Genomic DNA, 20,863 nt, shown 5'->3' with positions numbered 1-20,863 from the left:
TACTATTCAGCAAGGAGATTTTTTTTACGTTAGTGGAAGGATAATATGTACGAGATGCTCTTAAACGTATCTTAGTTGCTGAATATTTGGGGGTCCATCGGTAGAACTCAAGAGTGAGGTATGGCAGTTTGGGACTGGCATCGAACCTAACGCTGCGTTGCAAAGTTTTGTGTAGTATGGTGAATGCTGTGCCACCATGATAACGAGTACGGCCTTGGAAGGCACTCTGGGGTGGCCATGCCACATCAGCCATAATTCTTGGTTTAGTCTTAGGAATAGCTCTGCTTGGGAAAATAATGTTGTATGCATTTTCAACACAATCTGCACAGCTAGCTAACGACCTGCCCTTAAGTTGTGATACTTTTCAGCCAATCGTCCATTATAATGGCATCAAGATCTACTCTACAGAAGGTTTCCTAGAGAAATGTGACGGTTGACTTGAGGCATAGAGCCCCTACATATTGTGACAGTGTTACAATTGATGATTGTGATGTTCTACTTTTAGCAGATCCAGCTCCATCTATTCCTTCAGATGGGCCATATGCTGATTTGCGTCTACACACCATCCTACTGATCAATCAGATGCATGCACGTCCCATAAATGCTTGTGACGGTGGCATTAATGAATTATAAGAGCGCGACATTTACGAATTAGTATAGGAATTGTAAGCAGCTATGTTTTCGGAGAAGAATCGAGGGAAAAAGCTTAGCTGGAAAAAGCTTGATTAGATGATGACGTCCTTCCTTTCGTGAACCTGTTTTGGGTGCTAGTTAATGAGTAACGTTTTTCCAGCCACCACTTGAATCTTGTATTAGCAATTTATCCCAGAGCCACGCTTAAGTAGGTGATTCGTTATATTATTGAGCAACAGTCGTCGTGACTGTTCTCTTATTCCTTCTTAAATGTTGTGGCCCATAACTGTCGTTATCCCTTAACCCGAACATCTCTGAACTGTGCGAAACTAGAAACATTTTGTCTCTCAGACTACATAATATTTTATATCATAGAACTCATACCTAAGTATCAATAAAATATTGCAGAAAATGTAAAAAAAGATAATAATCAACTGAACTGAAACATTAAATCACATCTCTTTTGCACAGTCGACACACATCTTTCTGCTGCATTCAAGGAAAACTATTTGCCCAAATTTGATGCACTTATACGCCGTCTTCCTGTTCTTGGACGCAGGGCACTTCATACATGTCTACCTTTCGTCCATTCCATTACTTTGTATGCCATCGCTTAATTGCTGAGTGTCTCCCAGTATTTTGTGGGTCATTTCTTTGATATTTATAGGTAAATTTTGAATTTCCAGGCGTCTTCTTAGATGTGGCTCCATCAGCTCCATGGCCAGACTTTTGGCGAATTTGAGACGAGTTAGCTGGGGGTTTCCTCTGTAGCACAGATACGGAAGAAAACTGTTCACGCAACTGATATTCATGTGTTAAAAAGCTGCCATTGTCCAGCGCCTTGTATGTCTATTTGACGAATAATTGGCACATTTCATGTCGAGCAAATCTACTCCAGATTTAGTTGCATTGTAGCAACAAATAATTTCTGTGTTATTTTTTTATGGTATCATTTTCAATGGAATGATGCACTGAAGACACAAGAATTACTGCCTTGTTTCTCTTAGGAACAAATAAAACTAGTGTTGTATTCTCAGAGAATCCATATAACGCAAAAACCCTTGGGGAATTTCACGTTTGTTCTTTCTGACCGTTCCTTCGTATATTAGCCCCTCTTTCTCAGCTCACGAATTAGTTATGTAGACGTAAACCAGTTATCAGCGGTAATGCTTCTATTACTTCCTTCTGTTGGTTTGCACAGACGTAAAACAGCCTGAGTTGGTTTGGCAAGCTTTTTTCTCTTCTTCTGTCAGGTCACATCCATCACTGTCTTTCCTTGAATATGTCTAGGCATGGAACAGATAAGCGCTTCCAGAGTCTGCCAGGCACATAATTTTTATGCCGTACTTGGCTGGTTTTCTAGGCATATAAACACGGAAAGGACATTTTCCCCTGAATGGTACTAATATTTCATCCACTGTAACGTTGCCTTATACACAGTATAATTCCTGAGAACTGAAAATGAATTTCTCAAAAATGTTTGATATTGCAGCTGCGCGATCTGACTTTTTTCTTTCGTCTCTGGTAGTCGCATCGTCAAGTCTCCGGCTGCTTAGAAGTATTTAAAATCGCTTTGCCGAGATTGTCACCACAAATATAGGACGACCACTCAGATCCTTTTCGAAAAGAGACAACATATATTCATGAGACGGTTTGAATATTGATGTCATCATTAGAAGGCGTATGAAAGCTTTGATTTCAGTGTTGTCAGTATCTCTGCAATTGGACGTATTAGTTGTTTCCTGCAACTTTGCCCATATTGTGTTCAGTTTCACGTTTGTATGTAAAACAGTTTCACCTATCATGTCATCATCAAATAAATTCTCCAATATTTTAAATTTAGTAGCACTTTGTCCCAAACGTCGATTTCGGCTGTTAGGCCAGGCATTCCTCCTTTCAGAATGTTGTGCTCTAATGTTCTTCTCGTTCTAACAGGCTCACAGCGTTCCGATTGGCCATTATTTTTGCCATAAAAGTACTGTGTTTGCTGTGAGGAATTATCAGTAGTATAGACCGCTCTGGACTGTTCTTCCAATCAAACATTTTCTTCACTAGTATCACTCTCTGTCTCATGGTGAATATCACCTATCACGACATCTAAATCATCATCGAAATTGTCAAGTGTGTCGGCATCGATCACATTTTCTTCTTCATCTAAATCCCTAAGTGCAGTTCCACCCAAGCTTCCCAATCTGGATTATCTGCAGATATGTTACCCTTCGCAGAAAGTAGATCCATGTTATAACTGAAATATGACATAAATTCACGCATAGAAGAAGACGCTTAATAACAGCCACTGAAAGCAGAATAAGTTGTAATTAGAAATACGCGGTCTATTGGACCTAGCAAATTCTTGTACGTAATACGAAACACGCGGTACCTCAGACACTCCTGTAAACTATATAAACTGTACCCTGTATGTCTTCACTGACGAAGTAAAACTAATTGTTGACTGCTGCTTTACACGCGGCAAGTATTGCGGCGAAGCTACTGGGAAAGTAAAGCCGCGCTTTTTTGCAGTGCTGCAACACTATATTTAAAATAAACGAGGGGTCTGAGAGACCGACGTTTCGTGTTAAGGGTTAAGAAATCATCGTGCTGAAGTTCCTACTAAACCATAGGGCTTGTTTCCGCTTCTATATCACGTGTCGACTTCAGTGTGCTGTTGTTCTTAAATGGTATGGAATACGAACAGCTTGGAAGAAGAACGTCTGGCTACTTTTAAACAATAGTCGGTCGGAAATCATGTCCTAGGCCGTAAACCAATAACTACATCAGTTTTATGCATCGTGAAGTTCATGACTTCAAGAATTGAATGTCACAATATCGCAAGGTTAAGGAATACTTATCCTCTTAACATTCGACGATTCCAGGTTTTTTTGAGTTGATAAGTGTTAAATTTAAGTATTTATTTACGCAACGGTTATTTATTGGTACTTTTGATGTAATCTGGCGGCTGAGAATTATGGACTAGAGACTCTGCGAAGTGCAAATCTTAATCATGCTCATTGAAATTCCCTCATATTTATCTTGAAACGAGTTCAGATGTTATCATCTCCTTTGAAGAGGTTTTCCGCTGTACATACACATACTCTGCTCTGCGTCAGCTGTAGGATAATAATGATTTCCACTTAAGTGCGTCAATCCCTTCTTGATAATGGTTCTTAGGTACACGATTACATGAAATGATAAACCCACAATTATTCCTCTCCGGCTGCTGTGGCCGAGCGGTTCTAGGCGCTTCAGTCCGGAACCACGCTGCTGCTACGGTCGCAGGTTCGAATCCTGCCTCGGGCACGGATGTGTGTGATGTCCTTAGGTAAGGTTACAGTAGATCTAACTCTATGGGACTCATGACCTCAGATGTTAAGTCCCATAGTGCTTGGAGCCATTTGAATGTGAATTATTCCTCGTGAGTTATCACTTATTACTTCCCATTTGTTGTACAGCATCAACTGCTATAATAGAACATCACTACTGACTGCACCACATTCTTCCACTATATTAACTACTTTGTCAAACAAGCTATATTTTAATTACTTTGTTCAAATGTAGCTTTTTAATTAATTTCCTTATTCAATACCCACGCTGCTCTCACAGCCACATTATTATGTTTAGAAATTATCAATTATCTCAGTACATCTACAACAGTACTATTTCTGTCATCGTCGTTGTCTCTCACCGTTCTCGACATCGTTAGCCTCCCTGCCTGTGTTGTGACACAACCCTGGCGTACACCTCAGCCGTTTCAGTGCCCCTGAGAGACACGCTTTTTATCACCGATTGCGCTGCACGACTTCACGCAGTTTGACAGTGACGGCAAGGTTATTTCTCACTTTTTCCTTTCCTTACCACTGTTTTTCCTAATTAAAGTTCTAGATACAATTAGGGCTGAATTCAACGTAGATTTCACTTCCCATTTACCTATACAATATTTTTAATTTTTCTGGATGAATAAAAATATGAAGTGACATCGCCGGCTCAGAATAAATATTCATCTTGCAATTCTTACGCTGATGTATGTTTAATACGCAGTCTGTTGCACCTCAGTACATATGAACTCTGAAGTCTGAAGCTTCCCATCAGGTCACTTTATTATTCTATCAGATCTGATTGTGATACCATACAGCATTAGGATTTTCCGATGAAGTACTTCAGTTATATTACGTGTCAGGAAATATTTGATGAAAAGTGAACTTTAATAACATGTTGAATAGCTGGTCACACGGAAAGGCGACAAAACAAAGCTAACATCCAGTTACTGGTGATAACGTAATTGAAACACTTGACTCTTGGTGGGAATGGCAGCGCCTTGAGAGGCGTCTGATAACCAGTACTGAAGTAGACTCGATAAAGAGATTGGAAATCAAATACATCGTATGGCTGGGGTAGAATTTTTGGTTCTGCAAGTAACTAATTTAATAAAACTAAACGAATTAGGTACATTTTTTTCAGTGCTGACTTCGAAAGGAAGCGGACTACTATTTGATTGCTCAGTACTGCCGGTCGTTTAATATCATTACATAGTCTCACTGTGTCCGAGCTGATATAAACAGGAAGAAGCTTATAGTACGTTACCTTTCATGTGACACTTCGTTCTCGAGGTTGTCACATTAAATTGTCATTCTTGGCCTGTAAAAATATGTACTAAACTCAGGAGTGTATGATGAGCGACGAACGTGTTAGTGACAAAATAATTTGACCCCACTGTATTATTGGCAAATTTGAAAATATCACGTTCATGTCCCTGCTATCTCAAGGTTCTAAATAATTGGACATTTACCATGATTCTCTGCCTCGTGATGACTGGGTGTTATGTGATATCCTCAGGTTAGTTAGGTTTATGTGGTTCTGCGTTCTAGGGGACTGATGATCATAGATGTTAAGTCCCATAGTGCTCAGAGCCATTTGAACCATTCTTTTTTTTAACATGAAATATCAATGTTTAGCCTAGCTTCGGTTAACAAACTCGAAAAAAAATTCCCTTATATTAACCCAAAGATGTTTTCATGGCAACATTATAAATTCTGCATGGAAACTATGTGGCATCTTAGTTCATTACTGATGATGGTGGGTGTTCCGTCGGAGAACTAATGATCAGTAATCTTAATAGTTACACATGAGCCTCTGAAAATATTTACGCTTCATTTGAACCAGTACCACATCTACATCTTCAGATACATGATTACAGTTTACAGTTAAATGCCTGGCAGAGGGTTTATAGAAACATCGTCAAGCTGTTTCTCTACCGTTGTACTCTCGAACAGCGTGCGAGAGACCAGAACAGTTAAATGTTTTCTTGTTATATCTGATATCTCTCATTTTATTGTAAATATCATTTATTCCTAAGCAGGTAGGTGCCAAAAAAATATTTTCACAGTCTTAGGGCAAAGCTGGTCATGGAAACTTCATGTGAAGGTACTGCCGCAACGATAACCGTCTTGATATAGTGTTTGTAATCTAATTTCGCGAATCACAACCGTTGTATTCTCTCCCCTCTTTCTCAGTAACAGAAAAGGAGTTATTCTTCTTTGAGCTTTTCTAATCTCTATCGTCAGTCCTCTCTGATGCGGATCGCCCACGGTGCTATAGCTCTCCAGAAGAGTGAGTACGCTCAGGGCAGGTAAAATGGCCACTTCGCTTTATTCTCTTACAGATTGCTGAAGTTTTCTGAGAAATATTTGAAACTGTTCAAAGAGAATTCTTTGGTTTTTTCAGTGAGTTTTTTGGCTGTAGGTGCGAGCTCCGCCTAAATGAAAAATTTTATTTCTTATTTGATGACTTAAGGCAAGCACAAATTAATTTACATGTATTAAAAATACATATTGTGACAGTGAATTGCTAGAAATGCGAGTGCTAAACTATTTCTTATTCTTCAAAACCATCTGTTTATCAACTTACTCGAATATTTAATTGAGCATTCAACAACTTTTAGCTTTATGGCGTCTAGTCGGGCATACGTGCCGGGCGCCTGACAGTGCAAAGTGACCACTTTGTAATTTATTTACCTTACTTGGAGACAATGGAAGCGATAGTAAGATAAGTTAGATGTCAGGCTCACATATCGGTACCAGAAGTTGTGTGTGGATAGAATACCAACCAAAACATGTATTTAGTTTGTGCTATGTACTGTCGTCAAGCATGAGTAAATCGCGATTAAAAGTAACACCAGAAATACGGGGTACAGGAAAGGTTATCTGTGTGGGATTGTTTCGCATATTTTGAGTGGATGAGTTGGTAGAATTCCGCATTCAGACCCCAGTGATAACAATTTGTTATAAATGTACAGGAAAGGTTATCTGTGGGGGATTGTTTCGCATATTTTGACGGGATGAGTTGGTAGAATTCCGCATTCAGACCCCAGTGATAACAATTTGTTATAAATGTTTACACGTGAAGCAGTTATATGAGAGTACGTATTGCTGACGTATCACAAGACTTTCAGGAGTTGTAGCAATGTTGTTTTGGCTGTCTACTTTGGCTTCGTGTTGAAAGGAGCAAAAATATGGAGTATATTTGTATAGATATGTATGGTGCTCTGTCGAACGTGTGCGACAGAACAGGCATCACTCGCGATATGCAGCTCGTGAATTTGTACTTTCACAGAATAAACATAAAAAATCTCAACTGTGGAATAAAGAAACAATTTCGTCACACGTGCGGAAGAATTAATAGCCCAATATTGCAGTTTGACGCACAACACATAAAAAAATAAACTGTCGGCGGCGGAGTATGAACCTACGACCGTTAATACGACATAACACTACCAACTCCTACACGGAAGCTACCCGGAGTAGTTACAGTTATGCTGCTCCTGTGCCCCTTAATTCTGGTGTTAATTTTAATTAATGTTTCTGTCTGTTCTGCTGGAGAACAGCACAGAGTACGAACTAGATCAGAGTTTAGGTGGGTACTCTGTCGATGTACAACGTCTGGTATCGCACTGAGTATGTAACATCTGAAGGTTCGGGGTAAGAAGATAGCAATAATAGATTTATATTATAACGATACGAGAGGCGTCATTGACACAGTCATTCAAATGGCACGGAAATTTTCAACTGAGAAGGCCACTATCTATTTCCATACTGTTGTGGACACAGTAGCACTCAATGATTATACATTGTTTTTTCCCAACAAACAAGCGACGTCTTTTTCTTTAAGAACTGAGATTGCAACTCAGGAAGCCATACATCTAAGAAAGGGATACGAATATCGGAGGACTCCAGAAGTGTGTGGTTTCAGTCATGGTAGGCATCCTCGGACAAAATATCAAGCACAATATCGCTGCAAAGGAAGCAGAAGGAGGAAGGGAAAGGTGTCATTTGTGCTGTCGTGAAGGCCAGTAAATACCAGTGCAGTACAATACAGTGAACAATACAACAACGATCTGTAACAACTGAAAGAGATACACAGGCAGTAAGCGCACCTAGAAAACTGTTGTATGTTCCAAGTGTTAAGGAGTTTCCGAAGAAAGTAATGAACGGGTCATCCCAAACACTGTGTAATGTAATCTGCTGTATTTAACCCAAAATATCTGTAATATCTTTGAATTATAATGAAGTGTTATTCAATAACTTTATAATGACTTTTACTATTAATTAAAGAGAAGCAGCCTACCAAAGTAACAATAAATAAACTTAAATGATGAAAACTATTTAATGCGTTTTTGTAGCGAGTGCTGAAAGGAATTTTGTTTCTGAACCTTCTAGCTTTTTATGCAATAATTTATTAACAAACGTCAATAAAAATAAACGAAATTTCACTTACCAACATTTTTTTGTGGTGCGCACAAAATATCCTCCACCCACCCCACCCCTTGATATGGCGCGCTATAAAAAATACGTTGGTAATGTAAGGATTAATATTTCAGCTTGCTGAAACACGATTACTGGTTGTGAATATTGTTCTGTTTATTACAGAGATGTCACACCTCCTTCACGAGCCCTTCACCCACCACTGTGATGAGTCTTCTGGGAACTCTACTAACAGTGCGCCAAATTTTGTGTCTAGCCACTGTCATATTCCTCTTTTGAAGCAACAGAAGCAAATGTTGGCATTTGATACATACCGTTTTCCGTTTACGTCTTTCAATGCACATACTGCCAATCGAATCACCGTTTAGAAATGCCTGCAACATGTACGCACCTTCAGATACCAGTATAATTATCAAGAGGAATACAATAATGAAGTGTTTTACTGCATTTTACTCATTACAAGCGAAAGTTAAAATGCGACCTCACGTGAGAGACATTAGAACATTATACCATAATTCCATGTCGATTATTTAAATGTTGATGCAGCAAGGTGACTGACATCCTCCTGCAAGGTATCATTGAGTGAGATGGGAAATAGAATGGCCACAAGGCTAAACCAAGAGGAAGCGGGTCAAAAAATACGCCTGAGCTCTAGGCGTGCTTCCGCAATAAAGGCCTCTCGGAATACAACAGACTGTTGGCAGTCCAGATTGTACCTCTATGCTGTCTCGTTTCTTACACGCTTCATTTCAGGGTAAGAATGCCGTAGCCTGAAGTTTCGGGATGTGTGAAGCTGTGAGCGGGACACATAACCTCCGACTGGTAGTAAGGTATCAAGCGCACTTGACGTCAGTTTCAAGATAAGAAACGCACATCTACCACCGAACAGCACGCCAATCCACGTGAGGATTCTTCCTCTCAGCCACATACGGTGACCTGTACTGCTGAAGAAGGCAGTAGATCGCCTTCGTGGATGTCAAGGGCGTTGGCAGCATCGCAGCGCGGATGTAGCTCAGTTCGAGGAGAACTGGCGGAAGTAAAAGAAGGGCGGCGGGACGTCTGAGAACAGGGTATGTGTTGACAGCGAGCGTGGAGCAGGGGCTGCCAGCTATAGGCTGGTAAGGCACATAGGAAAAGGGCGCCACAGCAATATGTGAGAGGCCACGGAAAGTGCTGTCGCTCTCTCAGGCACATGATATTGACCTGAAACACTTCTGTACGACGGGAGTGTGAGGTTCTCCTACATTATCTTGAAGCAGAGCTTCCCAACGTGTGGGCCACGGACCCCTTAGGGGTCCGCCGGCTCTTTCTAGGCGGTCCGCGGCCACCTTTCACCAAATCACGTAAAATAATGATTAAAATTATTGAATAAAAATGTGAGAATTCAATTCAACGCTTTTTTTCGTGCGAAAAACTTGTGTACTTTTACTTCAGGTCGTATTCCCAAGCAGCCTTCCTAAGTGAGAACGCAGTTTAATGCCGGAGAATGCGGCTTTTCTGATCGACTGTTTCGCAACAATACGGGGGTCGTTTGTGCCCCGCCTCATGGCGATAGATGCGCTGAAACCTTTTACGCATGCGCGGAGCGACCTTTGTCGACCAATCACAGCTCTCGCTGGCACGGATGCGGCCCCAGGCATCGTTAAATGTTAAACTTGCTTTGTCAGTGAACTGCCTATTTCATAAGTCAATTTTTGACCAGTTTATTACTTCTAACATGGATCCGTGGCTGAAGTCGGGATCATTGAACAAGGGTGCGGTTCCTCGATCGCCTTCACAACGGAAGTTTCCAGTTGAAAAAGGCGGAAGGAGGAAGAGCAATCACAAGAAGCTCCAAAGACTATTGATACTTCAGGGGGGGGGGGGGTCATTGGGAACATGGCACTTGCATTAAGAAGTTTTCAGTTCCCATGGGTTTCGCTCTGAAATTTAAAGTACTGTGCTCTTGACTGACTAGGAGTCCGCCATGGATTTTCGACTGTTGAAGGGGTCCGCCAGCTGACAAGGTTGGGAAATCCTTTCTTGAAGAGTAAGCCGTTGAAAACAAATGAACCCTGTGCCGCTAGAATGTGGCAGGACAAGGCCGGAGGCAGAGGAAATATGTGTGCCAAAGGGTGATACGTGACACTAAACACACATTTACATACTGTGTCCGTTGCATAAAATCGAGTGCTCGTGAACGGCGACCTAAGACCCCAGTTCGTAGTTAGAAGAGTAGGCGCCGGCATTTGAGGGAAATCCCGCGACGGAGGTCACTTGCGAAAACGCGTCCTAAGCATCGGATAGTATCATCGTGGTAAAACACGTACATGGCAGTCCGTCTAAGTCCTGCAATCAACAGCCAGGTAAAGATCTCTGTGTCACTGTTGAACAACGTCAGGAGGTGGTAAACGCATATCCCTGAGTTTCCCTGCGGCTTGCGGAGAGGAATGAGGTAACCGCCGAGGAAACCGTGTGGAATCGGCATGAAAAGTGACATAATGTCCTGACAAATTTCATTCAGCGCTGGCACGAGTAGGGGACGAAATGTCCGATAAAACTCCAATGGGAGACAGCAAAGGCCGGGCAACCGGTAGGTAGAATCTGCCTGGATATCATCATGGACTTCTCCCTCTGTGATGTTAGCAAGCAGATCCACGGTTTCCCCGGAAACTGACCTATAGGAGAGTCTGGAGATACCCGTAATGTTGGGAGGGTGGTGACTGTTCAGAGTCTAGCGTAACACAATAAGCATGGAGGGCAGACCTGATATCACGTTCAATATCTAAACGCCGGCCATCAGCAGTCGTAAGTACGGTACACTAATCGGAGTCCTCCGGCGATGGCGCCGTTCTACTATACATGATACACAGGTGGACGCTGTTGCACTAACCCATCCTGTGCGCGCTCTGACCATAGATCTTTCAAGGCTATCGCGAGGGAGGCAAGTGGTAAAAGTGAAATCACCTGGCGCTCTTGCGAATGTGGGATCATAGTACAGTCAGGTGAAATGTGAAACCGAATTCCTGGATTCGTCACTGCCATGCCAACACCTCCCATCTGTAACCAATGAAGACCTTGAGGAGGATAGGCTTTGCGCAAAGCACCAGCATGACACACCACACTGATAACCTTTTGCTATGAATGTCGCAGATATATGCGTCGTGGTCAGAGAACGCCAAGGGCCAGACTTCGACAGCCCACACCCCACTGACACTTTTGAGGAAGATGTAAACACGTTAGAGGTGGCTGAAGACAGGTGAGTGAAATGCGTAAACACTACAAGGTCATCATGAACATGCTTCCAAGAACCCACAAAGCTGAGATGCTCTGGAACTGTGTTAGCGTCGCGAACTGAGAGTGATGTGGTATTTTGTCTCTGGGTGCCTGGGTGCAGCTGAAATCGTCTCCCATGAAAAATGCATCCTGTCGACCCATGAAAAAAGGCATGACTGTTTCGAAAGTGGAACGTTAATGATGGCGACCCCAACCAGATGGCGCATAGAAGTTGACGATCCTGACACCACTGAATATTAGAGCCATACCTCTCGATTAAGGGAGATAGGCTACTGTATCATCGCGGATACCGTGAATTAGGAGGAACGCCTTCCCACAACTTAGAACTACTTAAACCTAACCTGATGATGATGATGAGTCCCATACTCCGTTTACCGAGCGTAGGGGAGCGACGCGGGAGACCCGCGCCGCCATACTAGGCAAGGTCCTAGTGGAGGTGGTTTGCCATTGCCTTCCTCCGACCGTAATGGGGATGATTGATGATGATGATGAAGACGACACAAACACCCAGTCATCACGAGGCAGGTGAAAAATCCCTGACCCCGCCGGGAATCGAACCCGGGACCCCGTGCTCGGGAAGCGAGAACGCTACCGCGAGACCACGAGCTGCGGACAAAAAAGGACATCAAACACAGCCATGCCCGAGGCAGGATTCGAACCTGCGACCGTAGCAGTCCTGCGGTTCCGGGCTGAGCGCCTAGAACCGCGAGACCACCGCGGCCGGCGCAGCATACAGGATATCGTGGAGTAAAATGAGTTTGTGGCAGACACAAATGTTATTGACTTCATCTATGGCTGAGAAGCTACCATCGCCAGGGGAATAGACGGTCCAGACAGGGGAAGCACAGGGAACTCCCTGTTAGGCCACTGTGGAAGAGCACATTACTGTGTCAAGGAGGGTGTCGACCCCACCAAAGGGTGTCTATAGCTCTGTACACCTTCAGAACGTCCATCTCCAGCATCGACGTCATCCGTCAAGGGACAGGCGTGTCACTGGTCCAGTTCAGGCTAACACTATCAGAGATGCATCCACAGGTAGCTTCAGACACAGCAACGGAGGTAACGGCATCAGACGCACGCGTGGCAAGGTCAGTGTCTGGAGATGGACACTGGCTGCAGACAGAAGTGGGGAATGAAGTCACATCGACACGTGAGTTGGCGTCAGAGGACATGCACCATCAGTAGTAAGGACGTCAACCTATACACATCGGATGAAGGCGGTCATCAGAGGAGGTACAGTGTTGTCTCTTCCGCTTCATCGGTGAGCATTCGTTCCTAATATGTTGTTTCGTGACGGATGGTGGGTGCCGATCGTCCGACATGTGGCACCGACAGTCGTCATTCATTTTTGCTGCCTCCGGCACCAGTGTGGTAGAGTGGGAGAGACACACAAAACGTCCATCGCGTCGGCGAGAAGCGTCGGCCCCGGTACTAACTGATGCAGAGTGAGCGCAGTAGGTAACCCCGTCGTGGACTCGTAAGATAGAGGCAACACAGTGCACGCCACAAGAACAGCAGCGACTCCGGTCGGCGTCTGAACCAGTCTATGTCGGAGATATTCAGAAAGCACATGGGCTTGCTGACGACAACTTGAGCAATTATGCCGTTGTGAACCGTACATGGCGATAGCCCTGCAGCTGGCAATAGTCGAGCAGGAAGTCATGTGTTTCCGTAGTTCCATTTTTATCTGACGGACACAGTTGAGGACACGGTAGGTTTCGAACGTCTTCCACGTTTCAACACCGTGAGTGACGACGTTGGCGCACGATGGCCACCACAAAGTTTGACGGTAGCTCAAACGGAAGTTCGAATCCCTTCGTGTTCGGAGGCCAAAACAAGTGTGGTCAACCGCGGCAGTATCTCTATGTCTGCCAGGGTATCGGAAGTTGAGATCTTTAGTGTGGTGCCGCAAAAAGTCGGTTCACAGCTCTTTATTGGCATGCTTTATGTACACAGCGGTACGGACGATCAAAAAATGAATTCCGACAGCATCTTGTGGCGGGACATACATTTCATCCCGTATAAACCGTTCTACTTCATATGCCTTTGGACGTTCATGATGCAACGGGAAAGTTAATTTAATTGTGGATTGGCGGCAAGAAAACGCCATGATGGTGGATGAAGTCGGACTCTAAGACAACCCGCTATGCTGAAGTAAAGAAACGCGCGCTTCCACGCAAGAAGCACAACAAGTGAGGCGCATATAAAGCATACTCGCCTCACCACTGCCGAAGGAAAATTGAAAGATATTTGAACACGGATCTCCACCTTCAACGTGCTACACAGTTAAGACACAAGTACAACGCCGGGTTGTATAAATTCGCTAGATCTTGTACATCTTTAGCCTGGACCGTCCACTGCTTCTGTTTTGCTCCTTTTTTAACATCTCAGTACACCCACTTCCTGTTTTCATGCTTGATCAGTGTTAAGTTTTTGCCGGTATATGCACTGGGTTATCTTACCATCAAATCTGAGGAGAGTGCGCTGTTGAGTTTCCCTTGTTTGGTGGAGGACCATAATGTTTGGTGTGTGCTTCTGGCAACGCTGTGCATCTGCAGCAGCAATCTGAGCAGCAGGTGGCGCAACAGTGATACAACGAACTATTACAAATCGGTTGCTTCAAGAACAGCTCGAAACCAAACGTGTATTCCACTGATTCCAATTCACAACCATTTGCGAGTATTGTCAAGTTCGTTGGAGGACAGGGTGAAGGTCTCGTGTGTTTTGTGTTGAAAACTGTTTCTATTTTAGAGCCCGTGACGGCTGTGTATTCGTTAGAAGGGGACCAGTTAAGGTCATGCAACCAACCTGTCCTTGCGCTAGACATCTTGGACCGACACCCCTCTGAGTTACGGTTGGGGATGTGATTTGGCACGAAAATAGGTGCACTCCCGTGGATATCCCACTTAGCTGGACTGACAATCTTTACGTTAGTCTGGCGAATGGTCCTGTTGAGCTGCCATTCATGAACAGCATTGCTGCGGGTTATTTCCCATACTATAACACTCGCCTACATCCTACTTTTGTAATCCAACATGCTGTAAAGGGTGTCAACATCTTGCCTTGACCTGCTCAATGACCAGATCTGTCCCCAGTCGAGCATATATGGGACACAATCGGTCGAAAATTCTAGCATCATCCGCAATCAGCAGTAACCGTCCCTGTACTAACAGACCAAGTGCAACAATCATGGAACCTCTCACCACAAGCTGTCATCTGACCCGTCTACAGTACATTGCTTGAACTTTATAATGCTTACATTCAACATTCTCGTGGTTACACTTGTTATTAATGTACCAGAGTTCCACTTTTGCAATGCCTTATCTCGATCTTACGTACACACGTGGTTTTGCTAAATAATAATCATTTATATATGTTACCTAGACAGATCTATTCGCTAAATTTCATTACACTACATTATTTTTGGTGGTGCGATTTATTTCTGCCAGTGCATATAAAAGGGAGTAAATAAGTGAATTCCAGTGTGCTGGTTCTCTAGGTATGTTAGGTACTAAGGAAAAGTTCACATTGGTAGACGGTTTAGCAACAAAATTTTTGTGACGATACAGGAATGCGAATTTGTACGAGATGTTCCTATACTTATCTTAGTAGCCGAATATTTGGGGAACTGGAGGTAGCACTCACACAAACGTGTTCACTTTGAAACTGATATCGAACCCGGCGTTTCGTTGCAACACTTTGTAATTTTGTGAATGCTAATGTGTCACTGTGATAATTAGATTGCTGCGTAACCGGACATGCTACAACAGAGTGAGCGCTGTAGTGAGATGTGTGCCCCATCGAGTACGGGCCAGAGCATAGAGGGCGCCATCCCTAACTCTAGGTCGGCCGGAGTGGCCGTGCGGTTCTAGGCGCTACATTCTGGAGCCGAGCGACCGCTACGGTCGCAGCTTCGAATCCTGCCTCGGACATGGATGTGTGTGATGTCCTTAGTTAGGTTTAATTAGCTGTAAGTTCTAGGCGACTGATGACCTCAGAAGTTAAGTCGCATAGTGCACAGAGCCATTTCAACCAAGCCTAGCTCTAGCCTTGGAAGGCGCTCTGGTGTGGGCATGCCACATCAGCCTTGAGTCATGGTTTGTGCTCAGGAACAGTTCTACTGGGTTAAGATATGTTGTATGATTTTCCAACATCATCTGCACAGCTAGGTAACGACCTTAACTACCTGGACTTGTAATATTTTTCAGCCAACCTTCCATTATAATGTAGGCAAGATCCACTCTACGGAAGGTTTGCTAGAAAAATGTGATTGTCGAGTAGAGACATAGAGTGCTTGCATATTATGATAGTGTTACAACTGATGATTGTGAATTTTTACTATTAACAGTTGCGCTGCCAACTATTCCTTACCCTATGATGATATGCGTCGACGAACCATCTTATTGCTCAGTCAGATGTATGCACGTCGATCGCGAAGCGATGACGTGACGATGTAACGATGTGATTATAGGACCTTGAATTATAAGTGCGACATTTACCAATTAGTATACGAATTTGACAATCATCATAAGGTGCTCCGATTTCGAAGAAGAATCGAGGGTAAAAGCTTGGGTACATGAGCGCGTCCTTCCAATTGTGAAGCTGTTTTAGGTGCTAGACAGTAAGTAATCGTCTTCTAGCCACAACGTCCTCCGCTTCTTAACAATTTATCCCAGATACTCCCTTTACTATTCAACAACAGGTGGCATGACCCTGCTCTTATTCCTCTTTAGATGTTGTGACACATAACTTTCGTTCAGAGTTCATCGTATTGAAGAACCTGTTAAATAATAGGGCATGTTTCCACTTCTGTATTACCCCGGCTTCTTAGTGTTGGTGTCCTTGGGTGGTATGGAATACGAACAGTCTGTAAGAAGATCGTCTGGTTAAGACTGGCAGTGCGCAAGTTATTGTTAAAGAACAATCGGTCAGAAATCATGGCCTAGGCTGCAAACAAAATATAATTACACCAATATTTAGAACTTGAAGTTCATGACTACAAGAATGGAATACCGAAAAGTTAAGTAAAACTTATCCTCTTAATATTCGACGACTCCAAGTATACTTAAGTGGTCCACTCTTGTTAAATGATAAATTTTGAGTGATTATTTACTCTACGGCTGTTTTCTGTTCATGAGTTTTATCCATAGTGGATATGTAATATGGTGGCCGTGAATTGTTGGTGAGATATTCTGAGACGTGAAAACTTTAATCTTGGTCATCTAAATTCGCGAATATTTATCTTGAAACAATGTTCAGATGCCATCTTCCACTCTGAAGAGGTTTTCTGCTACACGTGCACATACTCTGTTCTGGGTCACCTGCTAGATAGTGGCTATCTCTCATTTAAGTGGGTCTATCTTTTGACCCTGATTCGTAGGTAAACCATTACGTGAGATAATAGAACCACAATTCCTTGTGACATACCATTCATTTTTTTAATTTTTTTTTTTTTTGCTGTACTGAATCAACTGCTATCATACTTCATTACAATTTATTGCACCACATCCTTATCCTTCCCCTGTATTAACTACTTTGCGACAATATAGCTTGTTCAATAGCTTTGTTATTCCTTAGCCACACCGGTCATATAACCACAGTGCTGTGTCTAGAAATGGTTAATTATCTTACTATTTCTATAACAGTATTATTTCCATTGCCGTCGTTTACCTTCACTTTCACCAATATTGGCATCATAAGCCACTCTATGTTATGACGCTACCTTTGCATGCCCCTTCGTCGCACACTTTTTATCACCGATTGTACTACAAGACTTAATGTAATTTGACAATGATTGCATATTATTTCACACAATTTTATTTTACCGGTTCTTTTACTTATGAAACTTATACGTACAATTGGGGCTGACTTCATGGCGGATTTAACTACCCATTTACCTGTGGAATACCTTTAAATATTGTTCGATGAATAAAAATATGGAGTGACATCGATCACTCTGATCGATCTGAACTGTTCATTTTACAACACTCAATCAAATAAATATTTAGGCAGTCTGCGGCCCCCCCAGTATGTATGAACTCTTTGTCTGAAAGTTCCCATCAGGGCACTTCATTACTCTAATCAGATCTGATGGTAACACCATGCATCGGTAGGATTTTCCTATAAAATAATTCAGTTACATTGCATATCAGGATCTGTTGGAGGAAAAGTGAACTTTAATAGCGTGTTGAATAGTGGATCACACAAAAAGGTGACAAAACAATTCTAACAGCCGCTTAGTGATAATAACACTTGAGCCTTAGTATGAGTGACTGCAACTTGCGACGCTTCTGATAACAAATATTGAAGTAGATCCGATAAAGAGACGGGAAATCACGTACAACGAACGCCTGGGTTACATAATCTATAAGAGACTGATTTAATAAATCTTAACGAAGTTCGACAAGTAAGGGTGCATTTTGTTTGATGATATCGAAAGGAAATGGACTAGTATCTGAAGTTTCAGTATTTATGGGTTTTTTTCTATGTACCGTTACATTGTATCACTCAGTCTGAGCTGATTTTAAAGAAATGGAAGCTTATTGTACCTTGCGTTTTATGTGATACTTCGTTCCCCAAGTTCTTACATTAAACTGTCATTCTTAGCCGGTAAAAACGTGAACTAAACTTAGGAATGTATGATGTGTGACGAATGTGTTAATTATTACGTAACTTGAGCCCAGTGGATTGGTGCCAAACTCTGAAAGTATAATGTTCGTAGCTCTGATATATTAAGGTTCTAAATAATCAGAAATTTAATATGAAAGACCAGTGTCTTGTCTAGCCTCGGTTACTAAAGTCGAAAAAATTTCTCGCATTTTAACCCAAAGACATTTTCCATGGAAGCATTATAAATGCTGCATGGAAACTATGTGATATCTTCGTTCAGTAGTGATGAATGTGGGTGTTCCGCCAGAGAACTAATAAACAATAGTCTTAATTGTAACGTATGGTCCTCTATAAATAATTACGCTTCATTTGAACGAACACCTCATCTACTTCTACAGCTACGTGATAACTGTCGACAGTTAAGTGCTTGGAAGAGGGTTCATCGAACCACCGCAAAGCTACCTCTCTACAAGCCAATTATGCAGGTAAATAAAATCATTAAAAATATGGGACTACTTGGATGACACAAGGCTACATACTGAAACTTAGTAAGAGCAGTTTGACATTTGACAGGCGATTCTTAATATTTCAATAATTTCTTTAAATGAATTCCATGAATTTTTCTCTTCATATGTCACAATAACTTCAGATTTTATTTTCAGCTATAGTGTGAGTTGTGAAACGACAATGACTCCATTAATTTTCGCTTCAGAAGAAACAGGAAATTAGTCACTCGAATAATTAAAACTCTCACAATTTTCGTCAAGATCTTTCACAAACTGTTCCACTACACCAAGCTGTATATGAAGTGGTAAAACATTAATACGATCCAAATATAATTTTTATTGCATTATAACTACTTGATGCTAAACTTTCTTCATGTGTATCGTCTTTATTTCCAACGTATGTCTCTTGCTCTGCTATCACACTCGCACAAATAGCATCAGTATGTAGTCAATCCCTCTTTGTCAGCCTAGTGTCTTAGTGATTAGTTTCAGATCTTTACACAACACATTCAATTTTCTCCAAAATGTACTTCAAATGGTTCAAATGGCTCTGAGCACTATGGGACTTAACTTCTGAGGTCATCAGTCCCCTAGAACTTAGAACTAATTAAACCTAACTAACCTAAGGACATCACACACATCCATGCCCGAGGCAGGATTCGAACCTGCGACCGTAGTGGTCACGCGGTTCCAGAGTGTAGCGCCTAGAACCGCTCGGCCACCCCGGCCGGCAAAAATGTACTTCAATCTTTAATAATTCTGCTTCAGCTGCACTGAGTCTAGGTAACAGCACACCCTTTTTGACTTCTATTGCTAGAATCGATCAACATTCTCGTCATTGAACAGAACTCAATTTCTGTATTAAGTCTGGAATTTATCACAATAAATCATATTTTCTTCATCACTGAAATACTGCAAGAAATTGTTTTCTCTGTTCTTGTAGAAGGACTCTGACGTGCCAGTCGCGAGTTAAATATTTTCCTGTAGTCTGGGACCTAATATCTCAGCTGCATGCTAGGGAAGATTTAAGTGTCTCACCATATCATTTAGGTTTGTTTGTGGTAATGGTTGTGGTGCATTTGATGTTCAGGAACGAACTCGGCTGATACAAATGGTGACGATGAATAACTGTTACTGGTTACATCCGAAATAAGTTCGCTGCTGTCCTTAGGTGACCTACAGGTAGGTCCATGACCACCAGAGCCACGGGCCATGTCCCACTAATCGTGGAGCGGATGCCAACTTTGGCTATAGAAATCCTGTTTTGTGCTTTACACACAGGTGCAACTACGTCGCAGTTGTTCGAAATTTCACACACTGTAGGTGAAACATCAAGCGCCTAAAGGGACATTTTATATATATATATATAATGAAAGTCTAAAATATATATAAAAGTTGTATTAATTACTTATTGCTCTCGCAAATAACTTCAGGAATTTGAAAAATTTAAGTAGTATTTTAATTTATACACATTTTCCTTTTAATAAAACTGTGTAAAGTAACGAGAATGAGTTTATCTTCCATAATTTTCCAATGTAGTAAGATTTGCCACAATTTTTTGCGATATTTTTAATTTTTCTGAGGTGCATAGGAATGTTTGGATTGGAAATCTTAGATGTACAAGGGAAATAACGCGAAATTATTAATCCTTTTCCTATTTTCTTTTAAAACTTAAAAATACGGATACAGTAGCCATGAATGAAAAGACAAGATGCCTGTTTTCATTCTTATTTTTACTTTTTTTTTCAGGTGGGTGTTAGTGATTGAGTCGTGAAAAATATCTAGTCCATTACAGTGAGAGACCAGTTCTGATCAGATCGCTGAAAAGAGCGGTTTTGCATAGCTCCCGTGCCTTTATTCGGCTCTTCGGGTGACTCCAAGTGCCCTGGGTTCGCCATGGACCATATGGGCGCTTGGCCTGCGGTGCATGGCTACTGACACGTAGGATCAATGGCTGCTGGGGACGTTTTATGTAATGGAAACCTGTTAATGCACACTGGAAATGGCAGACATGATCTCCTGACACAGTCTGGAAATTGAAGCAACATTCGAGTCCATGTCCTGTATGCCAAAAATGCTTCCATT

Source organism: Schistocerca gregaria, chromosome 4, assembly GCF_023897955.1.
Source record: "Schistocerca gregaria isolate iqSchGreg1 chromosome 4, iqSchGreg1.2, whole genome shotgun sequence".
Classification (NCBI taxonomy): Eukaryota; Metazoa; Arthropoda; class Insecta; order Orthoptera; family Acrididae; genus Schistocerca; species Schistocerca gregaria.
The sequence above is the reverse complement of the archived record's forward strand: the minus strand, read 5'-3'. Positions refer to the sequence as shown.